The sequence below is a fragment of the Vidua macroura genome, chromosome 24 (genome assembly GCF_024509145.1).
Source record: "Vidua macroura isolate BioBank_ID:100142 chromosome 24, ASM2450914v1, whole genome shotgun sequence".
Taxonomy (NCBI): Eukaryota; Metazoa; Chordata; class Aves; order Passeriformes; family Viduidae; genus Vidua; species Vidua macroura.
Genome location: NC_071594.1, coordinates 3,500,952 through 3,528,673, shown reverse-complemented (window position 1 = coordinate 3,528,673; position 27,722 = coordinate 3,500,952). Strand labels below are relative to the sequence as shown.

At 45.0% G+C, this 27,722-nt stretch overlaps 1 long non-coding RNA gene across 3 annotated transcripts in view; it reads left to right on the top strand.

Annotated features, from left to right (window-relative positions):
* Window positions 1–1,532: 1,532 nt before the first annotated feature.
* Window positions 1,533–27,722, top strand: part of LOC128818557 (uncharacterized) — a 33,634-nt gene continuing 7,444 nt past the window's right edge. The window contains exons 1-5 of one of the 3 annotated variants that reach the window (XR_008440510.1): window positions 1,533–1,740; window positions 4,015–4,122; window positions 5,195–5,363; window positions 10,944–11,033; window positions 15,966–16,144. This is a non-coding gene — a long non-coding RNA (uncharacterized LOC128818557). Of the gene's footprint in view, window positions 1,741–4,014; window positions 4,123–5,194; window positions 5,364–10,943; window positions 11,034–15,961; window positions 16,145–27,722 lie in introns of those variants that run through there. The other 2 variants (XR_008440511.1, XR_008440512.1) reach the window with 2 other exon arrangements.

The window sequence follows — 27,722 nt, the reverse complement described above, 5'->3', positions numbered from 1 at the left end:
TAAAACCCCACATTTCCCTTTATTTGCTTCCGTGATGCTCTGTTATATGGTGTTGACCTACCAGGTCCAATGTATTCCTTCTAAAATAACAAAAGCATGAATGCATTTGAATAATCAAAATAACTTCAAGAGAATGAAATGCATCAAACAGTAGCAAAAGTCTTCATTATCCTCTGATACATTTGAAGCAGAGGAAAAACGAGAGAGTGGTTTTGCCTTGGATTGTGATGGCAACAAAAATAAATAGGTTTTTTTAGAAGTCTTTTATTAGGCTTTTCTTTTCTCTAGTAATTTTCATGCTGATTTTCTCTAAAAGTGTAGGAATGAAGCATTCAGCCTTCATAAGTAGTAGGTCTCCTTCCCACATGGTTCTTGCAATGAATTAATCTCAAGGTGCTGCTTTTTAGCACGTGGTTCTTGGCATCTGTCAGAGGCACCTCACAGCTTCCTCCAGCACTGCCCAGGGGTCACACAGGGTTGGGTGCCCGGGGAGCTTCAGGCCGTGTTGGGTGCCCAGGGGCAAAGAGTTGGCAAAAAGTCACTGATGGGGCTTTGCTGGGCTTGGTTTTAGGGCCAGTGAGCTGCAGTGTCTTCATAAACAACTTGGATCAGGACTCAAAGGGATACTGAGAAATTCTGCTGACAACACGAACCTGGGAAGAGCTGTTGACTCCCTTGGAGGCAGAGAGATCTTGATAAATGTGGGGGCTGGGCAATCACCAACCATGTGGAGTTTAACAAGGGCAAGTGCTGAATTCTGCACCTGGAGAGCTGCAGGACCTGGTAACCCTGGATGTGCGGGCAGACTGGGGAGTGAGACTCTGGAAAGCAGTGCTGTGGAAAGGCACCTGGGGTCCTGGCGATGGCAAGTTGGATCTGAGTCAGTGTGCCCCGGAGCCAGGTGGGACATCCATGGCAAGCTGGATCTGAGTCAGTGTGCCCTGGAGCCAGGAGGGACATCCATGGCAAGCTGGATCTGAGTCAGTGTGCCCCGGAGCCAGGAGGGACATCCATGGCAAGCTGGATCTGAGTCAGTGTGCCCTGGAGCCAGGAGGGACATCCATGGCAAGCTGGATCTGAGTCAGTGTGCCCCGGAGCCAGGAGGGACATCCATGGCAAGCTGGATCTGAGTCAGTGTGCCCTGGAGCCAGGAGGGACATCCATGGCAAGTTGGATCTGAGTCAGTGTGCCCTGGAACCAGGAGGGACATCCATGGCAAGCTGGATCTCAGTCAGTGTGCCCCGGAGCCAGGAGGGACATCCCTGTCCTGGGGGCACCAGGCACGGAGGCATCACAGGCTGGGTGAGGGAGGGATTGCCCGGCTCTGCTCTGGGCTGGGGCAGCCTCGCCGCCAGTGCTGGGGTCAGTTTTGGGTGTCACAAAATGAGAAGGATATAAAGTTGCTGGAGCTGTCCAAAGGAGGGACACGAGGGTGGTGAGGGATCTCGAGGGGCCACTCGAGGAGCGGCTGAGGGCACTTGGTTTGTTCAACATGAACGAGCCTGAGGTCAGAGCTCAGCGGGGGCCGCAGCTCCTCCCGAGGGACAGCGGAGGGACAGCTCCGATCTCTGTGAGCAGGGACAGGACCCAGGGAAGGGCTGGAGCTGTGTGAGGGCAGGGTCAGGCTGGAGATCAGGGAAAGGGTGCTGGGCACTGCCCAGGCTCCCCGGGGAACGGGCACGGCCCCGAGGCTGCCAGAGCTCCAGGAGAGTTCGGACAACGCTCCCAGTGATGCACAGGGTGAGATTTAGGGCTGTCTGTGCAGGGCAGGGGTGGATGATCCCTGCGGGCCCCAGGACGCTCCTGGGCTCCGTGGCGGCGCCGCGGTTCCCGCTCGGGCCCTCACGGCGCGGCCGTGCCGCGGGCGGCAGCGCCCCCTGGCGGTTGGGCCGTGCCCGGCGCGTCCCTCACGGCCCGCGGTCAGGGCTCGTCAGGCCCAGGCTCCCGGCTCAGCGAGGGCTCTCTGCGGAGAAGCGCAAAGGTGGGCAGTGCTCTCATTTCGCAGCCTACTCGGAACAAATCAGTATCGTTAAGGGAAGTAGACAGGCATTGAATTGTCAATAGGATTATCAGATTGTGAAGGAGGCATTTGCTTCTTAGACAATTCACAGTGTTATTCCATGAGCTGCTGTAGTTAGTCCTGTTTGCTGGGAAGAGTGACATTTCCATCTGGAACATGTCCAGCTTCAAATTGCATGGATTTTATTGCTTTTTATATTCAAGACCCTTCTGTTATCAAAGTGTCCTTTCCCCTTGGGGTTCTTAGATGAAACAAGCATGTGGTTATTTGTAACAGACTTCAAGTCTGGCAATTTCTTTGCCGTTAGATTTAAATTATGCAGATCCTGGGGCAAAGACTACTTGGTTTTGGTTATTTTCTGATTGCAGACCATGCAAGGAAACTTTTCAGCCAAGTGTTACCCAACTGTACACTAGGTGTTCAGATACTGCTAAACACATGGAATTACTTGTAGTGACAGATGGATAAGAAACTGTCCTTGCTAGAGCAAGTGCTGTTTAATTTCAATTACTAAAAGAAAGCCTGAGTTATTATTCCCATAAATATCATCCTGACTTGAGAATTAAAATATTTTTAAATGTATTTGGGTAAAGGGAGGGGGTGAATGTTACCATTTTCCTTCCAGATCTGACCTACCCTTCCTCTGTTTTTCAGTCTTCCAAATGGTTCTCTGGTAACCTATTAACCTTTCAGATATCAGGAGAGCACAATATTCTTTTTCCTTTCCGGTGTTTGACTGTTTCCTATGTGGTTTACAATTCCAGTTTTATGCTTTATGAACAGCAAAACTAAGAGTGTTTCTTACTCTGCAGAGGATTGTTCAGATTTCATAGAATTAAAGATTAAAATTATAGAATGGTTTGGGTTGGAAGGGACCTTAAAGCTCATTCAGTCCCATCCCTTGCCAAGGGACACCTTCATTCTCCCAGGTTCCTCCAAGCCCCATCCAGCCTGGCCTTGGACACTTCCAGGGAACCAGGGACAGCCACAGCTGCTCTGGGCACCCTGTGCCAGGGTCTCACCACCCTCACAGGGAAGGATTTATCCCCAGTATCCCACCTAACCCTGCCCTGTGCCAGTTTAAAACATTCCCCCTTGTCCTATGTGCTTCCTGTTTCTCAGATGCTTCTGTGCATGATAAACTCAAATTCCTTGTTCAGGGTCCAAAATAAGCCTTCAGAGTAACATCAGCCAGGGAGTGAGGAGGAGCTTCCTTAATAAAAATAATCTTATTCCTTGACTTAAATATTCAATTTACGTGGAACTACAACTGATTTTAAATTCCAAGCAAACAGCCCCAAACCCATACTGGACTCCCATTCTTCCAGGGACAATGAAACTTGCATCATACCTTTGGCATTTGTGTTGCTGTTTCCATTTCCACTGAGTAATTGCCGGAATTCTGGGCCTGGCAGCTCTGTCTCTGTCTCCGAATGCAGCTCAGGAATTGCTCCCTGGAATACAAAGGAGGTCAGAAGGGACTGTATTTCTCCAAGTGTCTGGGCAAATCCTCTGCTCCTTTGTTTCCTTCCATACTTTTATTTTTTTTTTTTTATATATATATATTTACTTGCTTTGCATCAGGCACTTGCATGCTGGGTCAGTCTGCAAAGCTCACACAGGGCTGTTGAGAGCTGCTTGGATGCCCTGGCAAATGCACTGGCCTTGTTTTCTTTTTTCAGGAGTGTTCAGAATATGCTGTGCTTCAAATCCCAGCCTGTCTCTGAAAGCTGCTTCTCAGAAAATGCATTGCAAGGGTGTAAAACCCCAGAATCCTGTCATTCCTACAGCAAGCATTATCTGGATATTATTTCTAGTATCACCCCTTATAGGCCAAGGTGGGAAGGAAGATAGAGGAACACCAAATTTCCTTTTCTGTTGTGTTCCAACAAGCCTTTCCCAGTCCCAGCTTGGCATTTTGAGTCCCCTCCCAGCTCTCCACTAAATAAATGAGAGGGGTTCATCCAATTACCAGTTTTATTCTCTCTCTGCAGATTCCTTCTCCTCTTGGGCCTGGTTTCTCTCTACTCAGGTAGATGTGAGCTGCACAATCCCACTTGGATTCAGCAACTCTTCCTGCTGAGTCCCTCTGCAAGGTGCAGGTGAGTGGTGCCTGACACTTCCCCAGATGATCATTGTGTGTGTGATTTTGGTGGGCAGGAACACAGGATGACCTGTTTGCAGGCTCTTGCAACAGGCACAGCCTGCACAGCCTCTAAGATGTGGGTGTTCCAAAGGAACATCCCCACTAAATCTTCCCCTGCCAAGGGAAGGACGCTTCCATATCATAGTTCAGCATCTCTACCCCGCTCAGGTGAGACCCCACCTGCAGAGCTGCCTCCAGCCCTGGGGGCCCAGCACAGGAGGGACCTGAAGCTGCTGGAGCCAGTCCAGAGGAGGCACCGGGATGATCAGAGGGCTGGAGCAGCTCTGCTGGGAGGAAAGGCTTGAGATTTGGGATTGTTCAGCCTGGGGAAGAGAAGCTTTGGGGTGACCATTTTGTGGCCTTACAGGAGCTGAAGGGCTCCTGAAAGATGGAGAGAGACAAGGTCCTGGAGTGACAGGACAAGAGGAATGGCTTCCCACTGCCAGAGGGCAGGGATGGGTGGGATATTGGGTAGGAATTGTTCCCTGGGAGGGTGGGCAGGCCCTGGCACAGGTGCCCAGAGCAGCTGTGGCTGCCCCTGGATCCCTGGCAGTGCCCAAGGCCAGGTAGGACAGGGCTTGGAGCAACCTGGAATACTGGAAGGTGTTCTTGCCCATGGCATGGGGTTGAATGAGAGGGATATTAAGGTCCTTTCCTGCCCAAACCAGTCTGGGATTCTGTGATGTGGTAAGAGCTGGAGTTGCTGTCCATAGGAAGAGCCCCTTTCACACATTTTTGCTATAGCAATATCCCATTCTCAGCAGTGGAGTTTCCTTGACCAAAACACAGAACTGCTAGAGAGGAACTTTTGTCCCTGGTTAATGTTGCCTCTGGACATGAAGTAGACTTTGAAAAAGCAAGCTTAGTTGTTTTTGCTCCCCATTAATCAGTAGCACATTCTGGGCAGTTGATGTTGATTTATCCATGAACCATCTCTGACAAAATGTAATGAATGCTCATGAAATGTTTTAATTTGGCATCATTTCCCTGGAAGGATTAGAAAACTAAGAAGATGCTTTGTTTCCCAGGAAACCTGGCCTGGAAGATAATAACATGATCTGTCAAACTGTGAAAAACACTAAGGAAAACCAGGTTATCAGAACTGTTGCTCAAGTTTAGTAGAAGGAATTCTGTTACGTGTGAAGACTGAGGTCTTTTTGAGCTAATCTGGCTGTTTGGGTCAGCATGGAAAATGAGGTATGGAACTGATTCCATGGTGACTCACAGGGGGTCTGGGACAGCTGGACAGGGATTAATTCATTTTGCCCAGTCCAAAGAGTCTCTGCTGTGGATTACAGTGGGAGCAGTTCCCAGGAGAAGGAGGTCCCTGCTTGCACGTGGATATTTCTCCTGTATTTACAGCCTTCCCAGTGAGAAGGACTGACACTTTTATCCTCATTCTTACAGACCAAACACCTTGAGACACTGCCTGCTCTCATTGCCCAGTGACAGAGAAAAGGCTTTTTTCCCAGAACTTTTGTGTGTTCATTGCCTCTGGACCCAGGAGGCTTCCACAGGTCCAGGGGACACGTAACACAACCAGTGTGGAGTGGAGATTTTCTGCAGAGATTGGGCCACTGGAGTGATCCCAGAACTATAAGTTCTTGAGTCTGGTCCTAGCTCAGCCCTGTGGTTTGCTCCCATATAATCTGTTGTTCTCTTTAGGGAATTAAAATCTAATACATATAAAAGGGTCTAAGAGTGACTTATTTCATAGTGCTCTGGGACTGTTTATTACAGAAAGCCTATTAAAAAGCTCTGCTAATCTCTGAGCTGTATTCCATCATCTTTTCCAACCTTAATGATTCTAGGAGCTAGAGGAGGATGTGCAGCTTTGCCCTTAGCCTGGAAAGTAGCAACAGCAGAAACCCAGGGAGCTGTACAGAGCTCCAAACACTGCCAGCCATTCCAGGAATACCCCTGGGGCTATCCCCTGGGGGCACGTGGAATTTCATGCAGTCAGCAGGAGGTCCCAAAGGCCCTGACTCACAATCTGCATCACAGGAGGGAACAAGCTGTTGCTGCTGTCTTCACTTGAAAATTGTTTGAGCCAAGTAGGAAAAGGAAACTGCTCTAAAGGGCAATGGAAAAAAAGAAAGTTACTCAAATTCAAAGCTTATGCCTCAGGATCAAGGAAGTTTACTAGACAGGTTTTAAACTGCACATTTCTGTGGTACTTCAAAAATGCATCACGGCTGGAATGTGAAATCAGAGAAGTGAGTGGTGAAACGTGCCACGTCCTCTCTGCTTTCACTTGACTGCCATCGGGGACTGGGCTGATTTGCAACACCATGAGAAATACCAGTTCCACCAGTGAGGTCTGGGAGCCGGGTCAGCTCCCGGGAGGGAGGGATGCGTTGCTGGGTGTGCTCCCTCCTCCCTGGCTGCAGGTCAGAGCTGCGGCCAGCTGGCAGGAGATGAAGATTTCACTGACAGCAGGGGCTGAGTGGCACTTGCAGGATTTGCATCTCCTTGTGGTGGTGGAGGGGGTAGCCGGCAGACAGCAGAAATCCTTAAAGAGAAGTGTCTTCCACGAAACTGCTTTGAGCTGGGAACTGATGGAAGTTTAGGCATTTTTTCAAGTTTCAGTATAAGGACAGCAACAGCAGAGGATGTATGAACTGTAGCAGGTGCTCAGTATCACAGAGCAATTCTCCCTGAAAACCAAGGCAAAGGGAAATCTGAACACGTTTGTGGCCTTTAAGGAGGTAACCCTGTTGGTTAAACAAAAGAAAATAAGGGAACTGAAAAAGCCTAGAAAGCCCATTTATTTTCCTATTTCTCTGAATATTGATGGCTTTCCATCAGGAAAGGCAGCTTTTACAACAAACAGACAAATAACACTATGGAGTCTAAAAGCTTTGTCATAATTAACATTTGGTTATTGTTGTATCTGGGGCACCACCATGCTGCCTACTCTGCCCTTGCTATGAAATGTGATTTTCTCTTGGCACAGAAAAACTGCCTGTGTTGTATCAGAAGAATATTTGGACACAGAATTCAGTTATCTGAGGGAAGTTTTGGTTTCTGATCAAAGAAATCATCACTCCAACATGTTTACTATAAATGGTTTTGTTAATTTTTTGGGAAGATTTCTCTGCTATTTAATCTGTCCTGCAGGCCACAGGATGGCAGGGGCTCCACTCGAGTTAAACTGGTGGCAGCAGTGCCTTTCTCCTGCTCCTCCTCCTCACTGCAGGAGTGAGGAGTCAATTTCTTTGCTTGGCTGCACCTTGAATTCAATGGTTTTAACTCAGCTCCTTCACATGCACCATCAGTGTTGGGGGAACTTTGGGGTCCAGGGCCTCAGCACTGATTAAGTGTAAAATTATCCCTGCAGGCTGAGCTGCTGAGGACAGAATCCCAGTCAGGCTGAGGAGTCCAAAGAGCTTTTCTGAATTCTACCCCAAGTTACTCCTTTGCAAGGACAAAACAGAAGGGAAAGGTCCAAAAAGAGCTTTATTGTGTGACTGGTTTCTTCTCAAATAAACAAAAATGCTGCTGAGTTTTCCATTTTCCATGGAAATTTGCTAGAAAGCAGGGGAACTGAGGAGAGGAGGAACTTTAAAAAATTATGTATCCAAAGCTATTCTTGTGCTATTTATACAAAGCCTTTGCATCTGAAGCTGCATGTTAGAGAGGTACAAAATGTCCTTCCAGAGCAAATGTACTCAGACTAATTCAGACATATTTGGCAACTCATAAAGGTGTTTAACTGTTCATGGATCTGGGTAGAAAAGTCAAGTACTTTTGACTTTAAGACTGAAATCAGATGCTAATAGTGACTGATGTTTATCTCAAGAACCTGCCACTAAGACCAAAATGTCTATTTTTATGCTAAGTCAAATCAACCCATGTCTAAAATCACTATTTATTGCATGTTAACTACAGAAAACTTCACTTAGTTTTATAAACCTTCTCCCCTCCCTCAGTTCCTATTAAACCCTGTAAGAAACAGTCATAAGGACTGTTAAAATATTTGCAGTGTGGAAAACTATTAGCAGGTGTGGAAAGGTAAATCATGGCAGTACCAGGACGCAATTCCTATTTCACATGGATCCCTATTTCAGTCATGAAAGCATCTCATTTTCTGTCCCATTCACATGAGTGCTGCTTTTCTGCTTCTGGCTGGAACACTTGAAGGAAATATATTGATGTGATTGTGGTGTGATGCTGTTTGGGTACAAGAAGAGAAAATTTCCATCAAGGAGAGCTGATCTGAGCACAGCTGCTGCTGCTGCTTGGAAACTTGCCAGTGTTTTAAATAGACTTCTACATTTTCCCAGGTCTAAGAAGTAACAGAAAAGGCTGTTAAGAGTGGAGTAGGATTAAGTGTTTAGGGAAAATTAGAGGAAAGGTATTGGAGTTTTCGTGCCTGGCTGTGAAGGGCAGAGGAGAATTGGAGAAACCCATTTCCAGTGCTCCAATCTGTGTAACCACGAGCCAAGGGACACGACTCTTCCTTTGAAATCATCCCACAGCTCAGCCTGCCCTTATTTCCATTATTCTTACTCTAAATTTTCTTCTTCTGATCTTCTTAAAACAAACATCACTGAATTCCAGCAGGCCAAACTGGGAATGTGCTCCTCCTATTCCTACCCTTACATTCCCAAGCTGTTTCCTTTAGCATTTACTGGCAGCTGCCCATAAAGTGGACAGGCCATGGGTGCTACCAGAACATACATTTATTTCTCTGGCATTTCTTTCAAGTCAGCTCTGAGAATTTCACTACTATGCAAGATGTCTGAAACAATATCAGTCCCCAGCCTGTGCTCTTCCCATCTCCACCTTCAGTCTGGAAAAAACAAACCCATTTGGTGCCTGAGTCTGTTCGCTCACATGGTGCGCACACGACTGCAGCTAAATCAGAATTAGCTAAAACAGGAAGCTTATTTCAAAGCCTGTGCAGCCCAGCCAGGAAAGCTTCCAGAAACATGTGCTCCGAGATGATCTCAGCACGTTCATTATTCAGACTGTGAATAGCTTTAAAAGGGCCAAATTTCTTCGGGTTGAATCAGCTAGGAAAGTAATTCAAATGGAGCAGTAAGGATCGCTTGAGGAGTTCAGGAAATGTTTGTTGGAGCCACTAAAAATGCAGGAGGTAGAAAAATAAAATCGACTTTGATAAATATGTATTAAAAGTTTGGGCTTATAAGAAACTGGAAAAGTAAATAAAAGTACCACATTTTTTTTTGTACAACAGTGATGCTCTAAACCCTTTTATATCAAGAAAAACCATCCAGTAACAGCAACACTCCACAAGCAGATAAATTAGTCATGAAAATATCAGACATGTTGAGTAAATTTTGCTGTTTTGGGGATAAAGTGAAAGTAGCCATAACTCTAATTCAGGAATTTTATTTAAAAAAATCACAATCACTATCAATTTTGCAGTCAACCTGTTTTTCACAGTGGCTTAAGTCATGAAATTCTATGGATCTATAGAAATACTTCAAACCAAAGACAAACCCTCTCATTTCATACCAAAAACTCGGGAAAAGCACAGACTGGATGTTCTGAAACCACACTAGAGGGCACTTGAGCTGCTTCTTGTTGAGTAGATAAAGGTCAGAGTAGTAGGATGCTTATCCAGGAGCAGCAGTGGACTGAATTGAACATGGGAATTATCAGGATTTATCAATATTCAGTTGCTAGAATAATCAGGGATTTCCCCCAACAGCCTAATGGGGAGGAATAGGTGTGAATTTCCAGGTCTAAATTTTGCTTGTAAGTACTGTAAGCAATTAGGAGGAAATAATGTAAAAATTGCTGATTGATTGCAATAGTGTTTTGTCTTTGTACATAGATCAACCACAGAAATGTGGGATGCTTTGGGAGTTTCAAAGAAAATCTAGTTTCAAACAGAGCAAATGTCTGGAGAGCTGAGCTGCTCTTTGCTCCCATTGTAGTAGTCTTGCTCCTGTCCTGTCCCCATTTGGAGTGTGATGCCCTAAAATGATTGATTTTGTGGGAATGGAACCAACAGCACTTGGCAGCCTTTCTGTAAAGTATCCATAATAAACATTGAAGGCTAGGAAGGTAGTGAAGACCCCACTGCTTATAACCCACTTCCAGAGGTTTGGTTAAAAAAAAAAATCAGTATGTTGATCTGGTTCCCAATGTGGAAAACACCCACAGAAGTCTGAGTGTGTTTAGCTGGAGCAAAGGAAACTCAGGGGGAATTTCTGGCTCTGCACAACTCCCAGACAGGAGGGAACAGCCGGGAGTCGGGCTCTGCTCCCAGGGAACAGGGACAGGAGGAGAGGGAACGGCCTCAGGCTGGGCCAGGGGAGGTTTAGATTGGATATTGGGGAAATTTTTTTCACTGAAAGAGTGATCAGACACTGGCACAGCTGCCCAGGGCTGTGGTGGAATCACCTGAAGTGTTCCAAAGTCATGTGGCTGTCACCTGGGGACAGGGGTTAGTGGTGAACACAGCGGTGCTGGGGGAGGGGCTGGACTTGATCATCCTAAAAGGCTTTTCCAGCTGAATGATTCCATGATTCTCTGATCTCTCAGGGATCAAGACCTCCCTGCCTTTGGTCCTGGGCCCCACGTTTCAAGGTCCTGGAGCTCAGAGCAGCTCCTGGGCACCTTCCCTGCCTGTGCAGAGCTCAGGTGGGCTCAGGTGCTGCTGCACAGCCCCAGTGGCATCTCATTTCCTGCAGATGACCATGATGTGTTTGTAAAGCAAACTCTGCTGGAGAACTGGCTGCCTCTGAAGCAGGAGGCACTGGAATGGCTGAGTTTCAAACAATTCTCCTTTTTCCCTGACAGGCACAACCAAACTCCAGCTCTCAGCAGCTTCACTCTGTCATCGCTGAACAAAGCTGCAATTAAATTTCTGGGCAATTTACAGACTTTCTGGTAAGTCAGGTTTCTCATGAAGGACATGGACTCTTTGTATGTACTGTGGAACACCCAGTTGTTTGTGTATCACACTCCTCCCAGTCACAGGGAATTGCTGGCCAGTTTTGTGACCTTTCTGTCTGTGTTTGCTGTTCCTCAGCCTCTCGTCTTTCCCCTTCCTGTGCCCTTGTGAGACCCCACCTGCAGCAGTTCTTAAAAGAACTACAGTTAAATTGCTACCCTACCCCTTCTGCCTTTCAGTACATGTTTCCTCATGAGTATCCAGGCACAGTGGGGGTTTTCCTGCTCCCAGCAGTGAGGTAGGACGTGTTTGTTGACAGGCTGACACGTGCAGCACGTCCTTGCAGCAAGGACAAGCTGTGTGCAGAGGAAAAAGCCTTGGGAGAGCTGGACAAGCCCTCACAGGATCCAGGAGCCACCTCAGACCTCTCTTGCATTCCATTCAAATGCCAGGTGTGCTCTTGTGATGTGGCTCCAGGAGCAAGAAGGCACGGAGTGAGGCAGGAGCACCTCCATCCGTGTTTCCATGAGGAGAGGGGGAGGATGTCTCGTGGCAGATGCTGCCTTTGCTTTTTTGGAGCACTATTGGGTTGTGCTTGGAACCTGTTAATGAGATTAATGCAAAAGCTGAGTGGGATGGAGTGGATGGAGACACAGATCTGGTTTTTACTACTGACATATTGATCTAATCTTCCCATGCTTTCCATGTATATCCTGGATATTTGTGGCATAAGAGCACACCACTAGAAATACTGAGCACCCAAATCCTCCAATTTTTATCACTTTTGTAAAGCTCCTCTTTGAAGTATCTTGAAGGGAATTTTTTGCAGTTTAGTTATAATCAGAATTTAGAGCACATGGGTAATAAAAGGAGTTATTCTGCAGTAACCTCCTGAATGGTAACAGTGCTGTGTACAGGGGAACTTGTCTGTCTAAAAGAGGCACATTCTTTAAAACTGAATAAATTTTACCTCCCTAGGAGGAGATTTCTGTGCCTGAAATAAGAAGAAATTACCTTCCTTCTGCTGGGTGGAGATTTTGTAAATATATTTTGTTGTTGTTGGGTTTTAAAATTAATTTTATGTTGTTTTTTTTAAGCCAATACCATAACTTGAAGTTTTTGGTGAACTCCCTCCTTGCCAAGTGTTTTTGGGTGAAATTGAGAACAGAAATGCAAGTTTAGTGAAATTCTGAGGCTAATGATTTTGTTCTTTAACTTAAATTAGATTGTTTCCATGACAATCCTTCAGTTAATTGCACTTAAGCCACTTAATACCACAGTTTCTTCTGGGCTTCCTGTGCTGATGCATGTGTGGCCTGACAGGAGCTTTCTTAGCAAAACAGCTGAAATTGCATCAGGGAGGACTCAGAATAAGGAAAGGAAAAGAGAAAAGAGCAAGAATAAGAGAACAATGGACAATAAGTGTAGTGTGACCCAAACTGCTGGGATGCACATGGAGCTGGAGGATGAGTTAGGCACAAAGGAAGGAATGAGAGCAAAAACTTCTCCCCTGGGTTCAAAGCTCCTGGTAAAAGCATAGGAGAGACCCTCCAGTTGCTGAGGTCAAACATGGAGGAGATGACTGGGTAGAGATTTAGGATGTTTGGAACTGTCAACTTTCCAATTAAATTACAAAACAGTGCTCTGAACATGGAGAAAGTCCATATCATGCCATATGACTTGATTCAGACAAGAGGTAAATTTTAAAAGTAGCGCATGGGCAGAGTTGGCAACAGATCTGGACTCAGAATTTTGACCTGTTACTGTTACATAAACAATATGGAATTGTTTCTCTAAGCTGTGTGGCTGAAGAAAACAAGATGGATGGGAGTCAAGATCTGTGAGAATTTTCTGGAAGTCAGTCCTTTTCCTTGGATGTTTTTGGTAATATAACCTGCACAAGTTCTCTGTGCTTCTTAGTGCCTTGTCAAGTGAAATTGGGTGATGTTGTGTTGGCCAATATTTTCTTTTACATAACCTGGACAATGTAATGGGAACTCTGTCAGGAATTTATGAATGACAACAAAGCTGTAAAATGCTGCCAGAATGGGGGAGGACAGAACTCAAATTACAAATGACAGATTAGGGAAAACCTCTAAAAGAGTAGCTACAACTTAATCACAGCATAGAAGATCATGGATTAGTGTAGAAATAAACATCATCACGGGAGCAGCATTGGCAGCAAATGGCCAGGTAAGGTCTGCAGTGAGGAACTTGGGAGATGCTGCGAGCTGAGCTGAAAATGTTGCAGGGAAGGAGGCAACCCCTGGTTAATGTGGACAGGTCCCTGTTTGGGGGTGACCATGACAATCAGCACTCACAGCCCCTGTGGGGTTCTGCTCCCCATGAAAGGTGGGGACCACTAGGGGACAATCCAGACCAACTTTCAGCTCTCTGATCCCTCTTGGAGCTGTAAACATGAGATCATTCCAGGAGATCTCCTGCATATGTCCTACATATGTCTCAAGTCTTCACTGTGAACTCTGCAAATACTGCAAAGAATAATATAAAAGCACAGCCCTGATGAGATGATATCAGAATGTAGGAAAAAAGCTTAGAATGTAGGGGAAAAAAATTCCAAGTGACAAAAGCTGGATGAATGTGGAAACTTGCTCCTTCATAGCTTTGTGACTGGAATCCTGCTTTCTATCTTTCTTTGGCTGTCCTGTTTGATTGCTCAGAAATGGGGGAAGTCTAAACCCATTTCCTTGATTCTTACAGTCAGAATCTTAATGTTTTTTTCCCAGCCTTCCCCTGCACTTGCAGGCCAGGTAAGTAACTTCTCACGGATGCTTGGGGTGATTCAGGCTGCCTTGCAAAATTGCTGGTGCTGTTCAAAAGCTGCTGGAAATCACAGGATTTCTGGTGCCTCTGATGTTGGCTTGTATCTGCCTTTCTTCTGTGACTTTCACAGGTCCTTGAGAATTAAGAACTTCTGCTGGAATTGAGGTGGTGTGGGAGGGTCACCATTCCCAAGTCTTTTTTCTTTCCACCCACATCTCTTGGGTGTTTCTCTGCCTGTTGGTCATGTGTCAGTCATGCCCTGTTGCAAACACTTGGGGAGACACAGATTTGTTCTGGCTCAGGATGTTTTAATGCTTTTGAGGTAAAAAAATTACATTTTTACTGTAAAGATAGGATGATCCACCAACCTTTCCTGCTCTGATGACTGCCAGCTTCTCCTGATCCTGCAGAGGGAAGGGCATGGGTAGGGTGGGTTTAGATCAGGTGTTAGGAAGGAATTGTTCCCTGTGAGGGTGGGCAGGCCCTGGCACAGGGTGCCCAGAGCAGCTGTGGCTGCCCCTGGATCCCTGGAATGTCCAAGGCCAGGCTGGACAGGGCTTGGAGCAGCCTGGGACAGTGGAAGGTGTCCCTGCTGATGGCAGGGGTGGCACTGGATGAGCTTTAAGTTCCCTTCCAACCCAAACCATTCTGTGGTTCTACAATTTCATGACCCCATCAATACAATGCTTATTATTGAACATTTAATTTTTTTTTTTTTCTGAGCAGTAACTTCAGCATCTGCTTTTGGTGGCTTCAGTGAATTCTGGGCTGAACTCAGATATCAGGGTACTCTTGGTCCTGTATTCCTGGTGAGATGTCAACCAGTGTCAGGGTTTGCCTGCTTGGAATGACCCTGAAATTCTAAAAGTCCTTTTTCCCCTAGCCCAGCAGCCAAAGAAGAGGTCTGGAATGCTTGAAGTCGAGTTTTCAAGATTGTTTATTTTTTCTTATCTAAAACTTTCTCTCTCTGACCCACCGAGGTCTGCCTAGTACAGAAGCCACAGCAGTCTGCGTGCCCTCTCGTTTACCTTTTATATCAAAAGTTATGTACAGTCTGTTTATAACAATGTACCAATATCTCACATCTATGTTGGACAGTGTGTCCCTATCCTAAACCAACAGAAAAGTGTCACCATCACACCAGGACATGGAGGACAAGAAGAAGGGAAAGAAGGCTAGGACATGCATGCCCAGATTCCTCCATCTTGTACCCCTGAATCACATTCTAAAAACCCCAAAATTCTACTTTTCCACCCTGTGTCAATTCACCTATCACACTACTCAAACCCTTTCACCTTGTAATTCCTCATACAGAGTTGGCAGCCTCTCCCACGGGCTAGAATTGAAGCCACAGGTGTTTTTGACTTCTTGCCAAGGTCCCCGAGCCCCCTGCCAGGGTCTGGAGACAGCCAGGGCAGCCAGAGGGGTGTCCTGGACTCTGACAAACCAACATTTCAATGTGTATTGAGCCCTGCCTGATAAACCTGGCAAATTACAGCTTCCCTATAAACACCACTTTGCATAGCAAATACTTTTCAATCGGTATCATCTGTCTTGCAGGTTTTGTTTCTTCCAGGATAACAAACCCCTCCTCTGTTTGCAAGAGTTTTTGCTCTTTCCAAGAGTTGCAAACTATTTACTGAGGCTACAGCCTCAGTAAAAAGAACCATACGGCTGAGTTCAGATCCTCCAAGGAGGAATATGGCTGGAAGCAGCTCAGGTCTCTGCACTGAGCTGTTAAGAATGAGCTTCCAAGTTTCTAATCAAAAGCTGAAACCAGATGGAAGTAAAATGTGAGGAATAATATGAAAAATATGTTTCTGAGGAGATCAAATGGAAGAAAGAAAATGAAAATGTTCTCAACTGACTGCAGGGTTCCTTCAGAAGCAGCTTTGGAGGTGTCTCCTCGTTTGTCCTACACCTTTATTTTGTCCCTAGCTGCACCCAGGTGAAGCCTGTGGAGCTGGAGTTCCTGCCAGCACTGAGTAGCTCAGGTTTTCTGTGTTACTAAATCAGATTTAGGAACCTAACTGGTTTTCTGTGCTCTCCAAATGCTCTCCCTGCAGTAAGCAGCTGAAATGACAATAATTGTAGGTGCCAGCTCTGCAGGTAAAACTCTGTTCTTGTTTCTTTTTTTGAGGCAGTTAGGATGAATTTCTCTGAAGAGCACGATTTTGAAGGACCTGAAACTTCCTGATCTGAAGATCCAACAATTCAAGAAGGAGAAGGGAAAATAAATAATTAAATCTGTCTGACAAGCAAGATGTGTCCTTATTCAGAGAACAGGAATACCATTCTTTCCTTCTTTGGGGAATACATGAACAGAAAAATGAACCCGGAGACAATAACATAAGAGTGTTGTCAAAGTATTCCAAAAAATAACTGAGACTTGTGCAGATGCCAAGTCTAACTTTGGCTGATTCTCTTTTTTAGGAATGTTGTAGAGCAATTTTCTGAATTCTATTAATATAACAAGCAAACAGACTATGGATGCTCTGGATCTACATTGTGGGAAGTAAAGGTGATTTCTTGGAGATTTTATAGAGGCCAAGAGCCTGCATGCTTTTGAAATGTGAACTTAAATGTTATTTATAAATTAAAAGATGGTTAAAAGTTTAGGGAAGGGAAAGAGGGGCCCAAGGCCTGTGGAATATGCTGGTGATGGTATAGGATGTGTTCAGGCCATAATGAGGGATGATAACAACAATAAAATCTGTTTATTCCAGCCATGGCAGGGAGGATGGAGAGGGGAGGTCTGTCCATGGCTCTGAGTTGATTCCTTTCTGTAGCACCTTGCCTCCTGCTACAGCAGCTCTGTGTGAATGTACATTGCTGTGTCCTTCTGCAAAATTAGGATGGGAGTGAACTCTGAACCTTCCACCACTGAAGTGCATTTGTCTTTCCCAGATGTGGTTTCCCAGGCTCCTGGTAACACTGGGCATCCTCAAGCTCCTTGCAGGGCTGACAGTTTGGGTGGTGAGCTCCAATACAGGAGCCTGAAATGTTTATTTGACTCCTTGCTCATTCCCAGCTCCCCCAGTGTCTTACATTTATAAAGGAAGAGGCTAAACAGAGGCACAGATACTTTTACAGTAATACCAAAATCCTGTTTAGGTGCTAAAAGCAGCTGGCTTTGACAAAGCTAAGGTTTTTGGGTTTGCTGCTGTTGGCTCAGGGGTCCTATATTTCTTATCTCTGTTTTTTTCCTGTTTTCTTTTCCTATGCTGGTAAAATGAACCAAGAGCCTTGAACTTTTCCCCCTCTTTTGGGGACCAGACTCTCCCAAAGGCACCACAAGTCCCAGGTTGAGAGCAGTGGGCTCAGCTTTCCCCTGTTACTGCTCCAAACCAGCCCTCAGCTGGAGCCTGAGCCTCTGTCTGCAGTGTCAGAGCTGTTATGGAGGAGCCCCACCACCTTCTGCTGCTTCCATCACACTGGGAAAATCAATAAAAGAAATTTCACTTTGACCTCTGGCTTAGAGAGGAAGGCAACTTAAACACTAAGAATAAACATAAAATGGAGGAAAATTGAAGCACTACCAAGTCACTCTTACGTATTCTGTTTATCTTTTGCTGTTGATCAGACTCTGCTTGACAAAGGATCTTCTGTGCCTTCACAGCAAAGATGTGAATGAAAGGAACAGGAATTTAACAACACCAGTGAATTAGTTCTTGTAATGTTACCTGTCAGCAGTGGCAGACAAGAAGCTATCTCCAGATGATTTCAATTTCATACATCTTCTATCTTCTAAACAGCTTTAGGTAATATTGCAGCAATCAAAGAGGGTAGGAAAAGCTGAGTAACAGTGTCACCTGAGTCAGGAAATGCATTCCTAAGCATGCTGTCACAATATGACTGCAGGAATGCAGATTTAATGAACTTCTAACAATATATGTGCCAGATTTCCAGGCAGAATTCCTATTTTAGTGTTGTGTGGATGTGTGCAGAAAGTACTCAAAGCAATGTGCTGGAGCAGGGAGGAACAAAAATTAATAAAACTCATTTGAAGTGGCTAAAAAGGCAAGGCTGTGCAGGTTGCAAAGTCTTCATTCAAAGTGAAGGCAAAGGCAAAAATGCCTTTGAGAGTAGAAATATTTTGAATGAGAAGCACAGCCTTGAGTGGAATCTGCAAACTGAATGAGTCCAAACAACTCTCACAGAAGAAGAAAGGGGAAACCAGAAGGAAGGAGACAAAAACCCAAGCAACTCTTGGGAAATGTTGCTCCAAAGTAGTTGATGAGGAGAAATGAGTAGGGGCTTAAATTTTTAAGGCCTCAGAGGCTGGTTAAGCTCTGGCTGGTGCAGCACACTGGAGGTGCTAAGACCATGCTCCTGCTTCCAATTTCATGCTGCATTTGCACTTTCCAGCTCTCAGCCCGACGTGCTCATCTCTCCTGCTGGACCACTGAATTAGGAGTAGCCTTTAGTTAAATATTTCCTAAAGCTCTTGAAACCTAAAATCTAGTGGGTCAGGAGAGAGCTTTTGATACCTTCCTTTCCTGATCTCACCATGTTTCTCCTTCTTTCTGGTTTCCATTTCATGATGTTTGAGTAACACGAGCTGAACCAAATGGTTGGTACTGGAGATCTTAGAATTCCACAGTGGTTTGGGTTGGGAGGGACCTTAAAGCTCATTCAGTTCCAATCCCAACACCTTCCACTATCCCAGGTTGCTCCAACCTGGCCTTGGACACTTCCAGGGATCTCTGGAAGTGAGATCTTCTTTTTTGTTCCAATTCTTATTACTCTTTCTTTTAATTATTATTAATAATTTTTTTATTTATACCCTTTTAATGTTTTAAACCTACTTTACCTTTCTCCTAATCCTATCTCACAACAAAAAATAAGCGTATTAATAATTAACCAACACCAAACCCACCACATTCTTTAAAACATTAGCCAAAATAAATCTCAAAATAAACAAAATCTCAAATTAACAAACCAAAACCACTACACAGGGGCAGCCACAGCTTCTCTGAGCAGCCTGTGCCAGGGCCTCCCCACCCTCCCAGGGAAGAACATGAATCTGGCTGCACATTTGCTGGATGCTCCCATTTTTTTTGCTCCCTAAAACCAGACAGAGCATTCCACAACTCCTCCCTGTGGCACATTTCTCCAGGCCTGGCTGTAACCTTGCCTTCTGTCCTAGGCAGACCACAGGCACATCTCTCAGGAGTGTTCTTTGCTGCAGGACTTTGTCTAAACATTTTCCCACTGGATCTAATCCAGTCTGGGATCGCAACTGTCGTGAGAATGCAACAAATCATTCTGGGAAGTATCTAATTTTGCCCCTATTGGTCAAAGCAATGTTTATGCACAGCCAGAGCCACATGACAGAGGAGAGGGTACTCTTGAACCCTGTTAGCAATGTGTACTAAAAAAATACCAGAGCTCCCAAGTTTTTGTATGAGTAAATGGCAAAACTACTGTTTCCTAGTTTGAACAACTCCTGATTTGAACATCACTGGAAAAAAGCCAGGAAAGCAACTGGAGTCAGCCCAGAAACATTTTTTATCCTTGTGGCTGCTTTATTTAATCAATAAACAAACAAACAAACAAAACTCCTCAACAAACCAACAACAAAACCTTTTCAAAAATGTACTTTTTCTTTGAAAGGGTGTTTTAGGGCTTTACAATGATGCTTGAGATGTGGTACTTACACAGAGACTGCCAGGGAAATGTGGAACATAAAATAAATGCTACAAGTGCATGTGGTTTTGCTCATTTTCAGTCCTGCCTCAAATACATAACTGAGTAAATAAAACATTGTTCAGTTCCTCTGAACAGAAGGAGCTCCTTCACATTTCCCAGGTGTCTGCAAAGGGCCAGCCTTGCAGAGAGCTCTCTTTAGCAGTTTTCCAGTGGAGGGGACTGCAGAGCTCTCACACATCCAGGGCAAATAGCCAAGAAATGGATTATTTCCATGGCTTGCTCTGAGTCCTTGAAGGGGTGGCTTTACCTCCAGGTCTAACTGAGGCTTAGCTGAAAAACAAAGCATTAAATATGTACCTGAGGGGAAGATCTGAGGCAGCTGAGTGACAGAGGCTGTGTCAGGGAAGAGGGAAGCAGCCTGTTCTGCAGGAGCTCTGCAGGGTAAAATGTCTTTGTTCCCCCAGCCACCACTTCATCAGAAACACTAAAACTGGCTGGGGTGCTCCTGCCTCCAGCTGCCATTTCACTTTAGGGTATTGACAGGGAAGATCCTTTGGGAAGGAATAAAACGTGGTTTGAAGGCTCAGATTGATGAAACACCCACCCTGTGCATGGTCACCTCTTGGGGAGAGTCACAGCATCTCCTGGGTGACAATTTGAGAAACAAATGAAGGTTTATGGCACGAGGTGCAAAGCAGGTAAGTGAAATATATTGCAAAAAATAGGAAAAATGGAATGAGAGCTGCTGCTGTTGAGGAGCATTTTAGAAATAATATTAATAAGCAAGATCCTGAGCACACACACACACAAAAAAGTCAGTGAAAATATGAAAATAAAAGATATATAAGAATGGGATGGAGAAAATTGGCTAAACCAAAACAGAAACTGGGCAATGCTGAGAAAGTGACAGTGTGAAATGTTTGTTGAATCACTTTTGATGCTCAAACACAAGATCCTGTTACAACTGGTTAACACAAACCTAGGGCTGGTTGATGGATGGGAAGATAAGTGCTGTATACTTGTCTGAAGAATGATGGGTTGTTATGAACATTAAGAATAAACTATTACAATCAACACCATTATTCAGCCCAGTGCTGAGGGAGCCAGAACAGATCTAGTTTGCAAAAATCACGTTTATTAATTTGATTCTCCCTGTTTGCCCTCACATGGCTTTGATGTTCCAAAGTCAGTGTTTAAGCCTTACTGATGACAGCTGTATTGGGAGTTATTAATCACCAAATGAATCATCTGTTCACTCACATCAGACAATGTCTAAGCAGTTTGATAAAGCTTAAGGTGATTTGAGTTTAGGGAAGATTAGATAAATAATATTTTTTTTCAATTTGTTCCAAATCCGTTGTAAATAAGATAATCTATATCTTAAATTCTCCAAATAAATGTCTGGCTATTTTTAAGCAAATCAGAAAATTAGGACCTGTAATGTCTTTAATACATCGGTGAAATAGAAGCAATTTGTATTTCAAGTGCAGTTTTCAAGAAAGTTTTTGGGTTGGTTATACTTGAGGTGCTGGGGACTCCATCTTGCATTTTCAGAAAGAAAAATCTCTTGGTGTAACTTAATTGGATTGTTCTAAAGTGACAGAGAGTAGATTAGATCGGATATTAGGCAGCTATTCTTCCCTGTGAGGGTGGTGAGGGGCTGGAATGGAATTCCCAGAAGCTGTGGCTGCCCCTGGATCCCTGGCAGTGTCCAAGGCCAGGCTGGATGGGACTTGGAGCAGCCTGGGATAGCGAAGGTGCCCCTGCCATGGCAGGGGGAAGGGGATGGGCCTTAAGGTCCCTTCCAACCCAACCCATTCCATGACTGTATGAAAATGGGGGTTTGTCAGCAGTGCTGAGCTTATACAGGATCTGCTGCTCCTGGAACGTGGGGCCTTAATTTTCACAGTTCCACTCTCCTCCCTGTGCTGGCCGTAGAAATTGCAATCAGAGTAACTGGTTGCACTCAGGGCACAGCAGAAAGCCTTTAACTTCTCCCAGAAGCTTTCCTGCCACCATTCTCCTGGCTCTGAGCTCTCTCCTACTGCAGCAGCATGGTGGAAGCATGGAAACTCCAATAGAAGGTTGTCAAGTGAAAATAACCCACATGTTTGGGTTTTTTTCTCTTTCCCACGTCAGCAATTAGTCACTAATTGTACCAGTCCCTTCAAAGCATAATGAGCTGCATTCTGTGTAGGTCACTGTGCTGATGTGGTCAGGGTGGAGCAAGAAGATGCTGGGAGTTAGACGTGGCTTTTCTGCAGCAGCTCCTGGCCTTGTGGCAAGGAGGGTTTCTGCAGTTCCGTGGCAGAGCTGTGTGTGGCACCTCTGGCCCTGCAGCTGGCACAGAACGCGGCAGGAGCTGCCTGCTGGGGGTGCCTTTGGCGATGGTGGTGGTGCCTGGCTGATCCCTCTGGGCTCACAGCTCGCTGCAGTCACACAGCTGAGCAGTTGTTTGCTTCAGCCTGACAATAACCCTGGCCAAGTTTGTTGTCTTTGGCTTCAGGGATCTGCTTTGGGAGCGCACTTTGAAAGGGAACTTCAAGAACTCTTGACTTCCTAGAACCAGAGGACCGGGCTTCCATCATTCCCCAGTAAACAGTCCCAGTTTAGAACAGCATTTTCCCATTAGATACTGCTTTTCCTGTGCTACTAATCATCTAAATTTATGGATATGATTCCAAAACCTCTTTTTTGCTCTCCTTGTCTATTCTGATTTATAGTCTTGAGAAGTTAATGGAGGACAAGGGACTTTGCATGCAATTTTGCATTCTGGTCACCTTCACTTCTTCATTTTAGTTCATTACAGCTGTTCTGATTCAGAATATTTTTAACAAAGCCTCCAGTTTTACTGTTTGCTAAACAATATTTGTGGCTAAAAATTTCTTATAATTGTTGTCAGTGACGTAAAGGCTTTTAAAAAATTTGTGCAAAAACTGTCTGCTTAGCTTTCTACTACCTTAATAAGAAAATGTTTTCCATGACTTTCTGAAAAGTATTCTGTGTATTCTGAAAAGTATTATTGTGTGAGAAAACAAAATGAAAACTTGGGTTTAACATTTATAGGCTTGATATAGAGGACATTGTCTAGTAAATTGAGTACACTCTCTTGTTATTTCCCTGTTGAGCAGCTCCTTCCTGTGTCCAGCATGTTCCACCCCACTTAAAATGTCAACTCATGGTGTCTAAAGGCTTGGAATGCACATGTTTTTAAAAATCTGGGTTCCAGTCTCTGTAAAGAGCCTAGAACCAGAGCAATCCTTTGCAGCTGGTGACACGACCATTTTTCCTTTCCCTTTTCTTCCTGTGCATCATCAATCCAGAAAGAAAACAAACAGAGCTTGAATGTCACTGCAACAGATCAAACTGAATTTTGGAATGAGTGCTCAGCTTAGTTCCTAAATCAGACAAGTCCTGTTCTAATTAGAACCTGTAATAAGAGGCTCATTATTTATTGCTTAATAGACCTGTCACCAGGGAATTGGGATTGTGCACACTCCTTCCTTCCTGCCACAGCTTAATTTGTTCTCAGACTTGGACTCAGCGCAGTAGAACTGGAATGTACCCAAATCCAATGATTCAAGAGGAAAAAGGGAAACGGAACAAAATCCCCAGAGGACACATCTGATCAGTAACAACAGCAGATGTGTTTTGCACAGAGGTGCCACGAGCATCTGTGTTCATCCCAGGCTGAAGGCATCACCTGGGCCGAGGTTGCGGCAGAGCTTTCCAGCCCTGTGAGTCACTCCTGCACCCATCAGCTTGGATCACAACCCTGGGGGCAAGATCTTGCTAAATGCCTGACAGGGCCCACTGAGTGTGCTGGATTATGGAAATAGAGTCGATAAAAAAAGAGGCAATCCGTGAGTCAGTGTGCTCAGTACAGGCTTGCCTTTTCCAGGCAGAAGGAGCCTTCACACAGGCACTGGAGCCGAGCACCACTTTGCAGAGTGGGTCTGGTGGGGTTTGTGCAGGAACTGCTGGCTAAATTCTGTTTAAAAGCCATGTGTGCCTAAGCAGTGCTTCAAAAGAAAAAGCCATTCGCATTTGAAGCAGCAATCCATTTCACTGACTTAGACATGAGCAGGTTTGGATTGGTTTTATTTTTCTTTTGGTGTAAAGCAAGAAAAATGTTTCCTCCAGAACAGTTTGTCAAAAACACAACAGAATAACCTCCTACTGCATCTCAGCCACTTTAACTGTCAGATTGTAGTGTCCCCATCATTCAGACACCAAAGGTACACAGCAAAACTTGGCAGCTTTGCTGTTCTTCTTCATGTCTCAGAGAGTTTAGGGAAACCCTCCAAAAGCTATGAATTTCTGATTCCCTTGGGAAGTATTTGGTGTTTGAAATCTGGAAGGACAAGAAGGAAAACTCAAAGAGCACTGAGGAAATGCTGAATAGATTTTTGAAGTAAAGAGAATTATTGCAGAACAGTTATCACTGTGAGGATAAGGACTAAATATTTTATCTGGTAATTTGAGGCCAGTGCCTGGGTTCTGCTGTAAAATTGGGCATACAGGAAAGAGTTGATCATCTGATATTCTTTAACACCAACCAAACCAAAGAACATCAATTTTTTTAACAAGATCTTGGTCCTGTCAGGATTCCCTTCTGCTATCTGAAACCAATGGATGATGTCTCCTCGCCAGATTAGAAGCTGGATCATCCTGTCTTGTATTTTCTTAGTTTCAACCCTGTGCCAGGTGTTCTGCTGGAGTGTTTTCTCTATGTATTAAACTGCTGTTCAGTGGTAATCCCATATTTTGTTCTGCTTTGGGCTACATTCAATGTTCCTTAGGTTTTGCTGATTCATTTTCACTTCCCAAAGCAGGGTGATACTGCAGTGTCAATGTAGAATCCTTGATGGTTTTTCTGACCAAGGGATTCAGGATTGAATGTCAGGCCCAATGATTTCTATCAGGCTGGAGATGCCACATCAGAGCATTTGCAGGCACAGAGACACTGACTTCTCCAGAGCACAGAATTCCTCAGGAAAACAGACTGAGAAAAGTGAAAACACACACACAGTGATTCCAACCCTGCAAGTAAATTCCCGAGCGGTTGTAATTGCTCTCCTGAGGTCCTGCTTACTAAGGAAGAGCCGGCAAGGGTGTGGCTGCTGCTTAATTGCATGTTTGAGCAAGGGATTACAGAGTGGAGCAGCAGTGTCATGTAAGGGGTGAAAGGAAACTGGGAGAAATCAGGACTGTTATGTAAACCACCTCTTCTCTGTCAAAGTCAACATTTCCTGTCTGCACTGCAGCTGAAGTGAAAATAATCACCCAGGCCCGATGAAGTGCAGCCTGGTTGCAGGTGTAGGTGTTGGAATGGGCTTTCTGCCATTCCAGGCTTTTGGCATCCCCCCGGCAGCAGGGGTGACTGAGTAACCTGTGGGGTTTCAGATGTGTTGTTGCCACCTCCCACACCCCCCCCAAAAAAAGCCCCACCAAACTAATTACAGCAGTGATTAGAGGATGAGTCCCTTGCGGGGTGATGGAAACTGATTATGATCCATCTCTCTAGAGATTGATCTGTTTTCCTCCAGGCAAAATTTAACCTTCACTCCTTAGTCAGACCTGCTGAGCAGGAGTGAAATTGTGGGTGTCAGGCATGTGGCATTTGGCTAAAGGTGAAACCAGATTGATCTGATTTGCTTTTTAAATACAAGGATCTCACTTTTCTGTCCTCAGATTCTAAAGAGAATTTCAGGTTCTTGAATTAGCAACTATGCAATTCTTCCAATCAAACTGCTTCATAGCAGTCCCTCTAGTTGATCTTTTAGATGAAGTAGCTTTATTTTTTCTTAGCCATAAATGTTTTCAATCCTTATATTTAGAAGCAGGGCTTTAAGAAGAAATGAAGATGCTCCATCTTTAGGGAAGCAGTTGATTATGGTGCATATATATATATATATATATATATATATATATATATATATATATATATAAAATTAAAACTGGTAGACTTTTTAAAGACTGGGAAGAGAATTCAGCACACAGTGAGTAGCACTTGTTCCAAAAGCAGTGGAAAAGTTGAAGGTACCAGAGGAACTCCTGGGAAATGCAGATAGCTGTGAGTGAGCAGCTAGTGTTGAACAAAGTTGGTCTGTAGAGATCCTTCCTCACAGGTTTTTCAGTTATTGTCACCTTACACAAAAAGCTGAGCAGGCCATCAGCTCCGTTCTCCACGCTGAGCTACAGTCTTGATTCATCATACAGATTCTAATGCAGCTTTTACAAGTGAAAGTAAATTATCCGAGTATGATGGTCCTGCCAGCCCTTGGTACAGCAGAAACAAAGCAGATGAGGCTGATTTGGGTGCTTTGGCAGCTTTTGTTTCAGCAGCATGAGTTGAGCTGTGGTGTCACCTGGCCCTTCTGTCCCTCACACCTTCTCCTGCAGTTATGGGTTAGGTTTGATCACCTGAGATTTCGCTCAGAACCCAGCAAGTTCTTGCAGAGCAGTTAAATCCTGCAGTTGTTTTCCTCTTTCCCTAAAGTGACATCAACAAACAGATTTCCCCCTCTGCTCTGCTGTGTGGACTCTTGGTGTGATCTGTAATTAGGGATGGCAGCTCCCAAAATGATTTAATTATGATGGAATCCCAGACTGGTCTGGGCTGGAAGGAACCTTTAGGATCACTTTCTCCCAGCCCCTTGCCATGGGCACGGACACTTTCCACTGTCCCAGGTTGCTCCAAGCCCCATCCGACCTGGCCTTGGACAATTCCAGGGAAGGGGCAGCCACAGCTGCTCTGGGCACCTGTGCCAGGGCCTCACACAGGGAGGAATTTCTCCCCAATATCCCATCTAAATCTACCCTCCTTCAGTTTAAAGCCACCCCCCCTCCATCACCAAGTGTCTGTGTCTAAAGTCCCTCTCCAGGTTTCCTGAGGAAGAAAGGCATCCCTTTTCAGGGCTCTTGTATTTCCTCTGTAAAGGCTTCTGAAGAAATGCCAGGTCGTAAACATGTTTGGAATTGCCAAAGGCATTCAGAAGACACTTTCAATTGCAATTCTCTTATATCAGTGGTAAAATAACCTCATTCTCCACAAACCTAGGAGTCCTGAATGAGCAGTAGCTCCATTTTTCTCTAGTCCCATTGTGTCAGGTCTGGAAAACAGTTCTACAGCAGTGTGTTACCGTGGCTTTAAGGCCACTGAGGGGCAGAGGTGGAAGCCTGCTCCAATTCCATACTTTCCCCTGCCTCAGAACACTGTGTGTCACTGATGTCCCTCCATCCCTCCTGTGATGGTGGCAGGATTCTGCTGCTGTGTCAGAGCACCTGAGACCTCTGTGACTGCACTCAAAGCACCCTGAGCCTTCCTTGCCTCCCCCTGCTCCAGAACAAGTAGTTACTTGGAGGATCAGGACAGCCAGGAGCCTGCCTCCTCCTTGGCCTTTCAGATAAGTGATTATTCGCAAAACTATTGCAAATATGTTGTTCTGGAGAGAGCCATACTTTCTCACTGGGACACTGCTGCCCCACACCATAAAAACTTATCAGAGGGGAGTGAAAAATGGCAGAGCAGTGATGGTCAGGGGTGATGTCTGTGCCCTCCACAGGGCCCTCCACACAGACTGGCACTGTCCCACCAGGAAGCATCTCTTGCCTGGCCTGGGTTAATTCCACTGGCACTGTTTTACCCCAGCACGTTTTCTCTGGAGATTTGCTGCCCTGCTGTGCTGCTTACGTGGAGGAAGCAAAGGTCAGCTCTGCTTTTTGCATTAAAGCAAGGACCGTGCAGGAGGGGAGGCGAGGGTGGCTGTGCCCTCTAGGATTTGGAAAGGACCAAGCTGAAAAACCTTGATGGTATTTGTTTTGAAACAGTTTCTGCAATGGAGAACAGCTGCTCTTCCAAGGGAAACAACGAGAGGATCTGGAGCTTTTGGAGAGTGCAGTGAAACGCCCAGCACAGGCCTGGGGCTCTGCCGGGTATTTCTGGAGGTCGATGTCCCCAACACACAGAAATCTTGAGCACAGGGTTATTTTGGGTCCTTGCTAAAACAGAGCCTCAGTGATTTTTTTTATTGTTTATTTTTGGATTTTAGTCTGTCATGCATGAAAAGACTTGCTCTTATGGCAGGTCCCATTACCAGAACACTGGCTTGAGAAAATTATCAAATTTGGATTATAAGGCACGTGAACTTTTAAAATTTATATAAGTATATTGACATTTGAAATCCCATCACTCTGATATAGTTCTGAAGTAATGAGTTGTAAAATACCATTTTAACACAAAAATA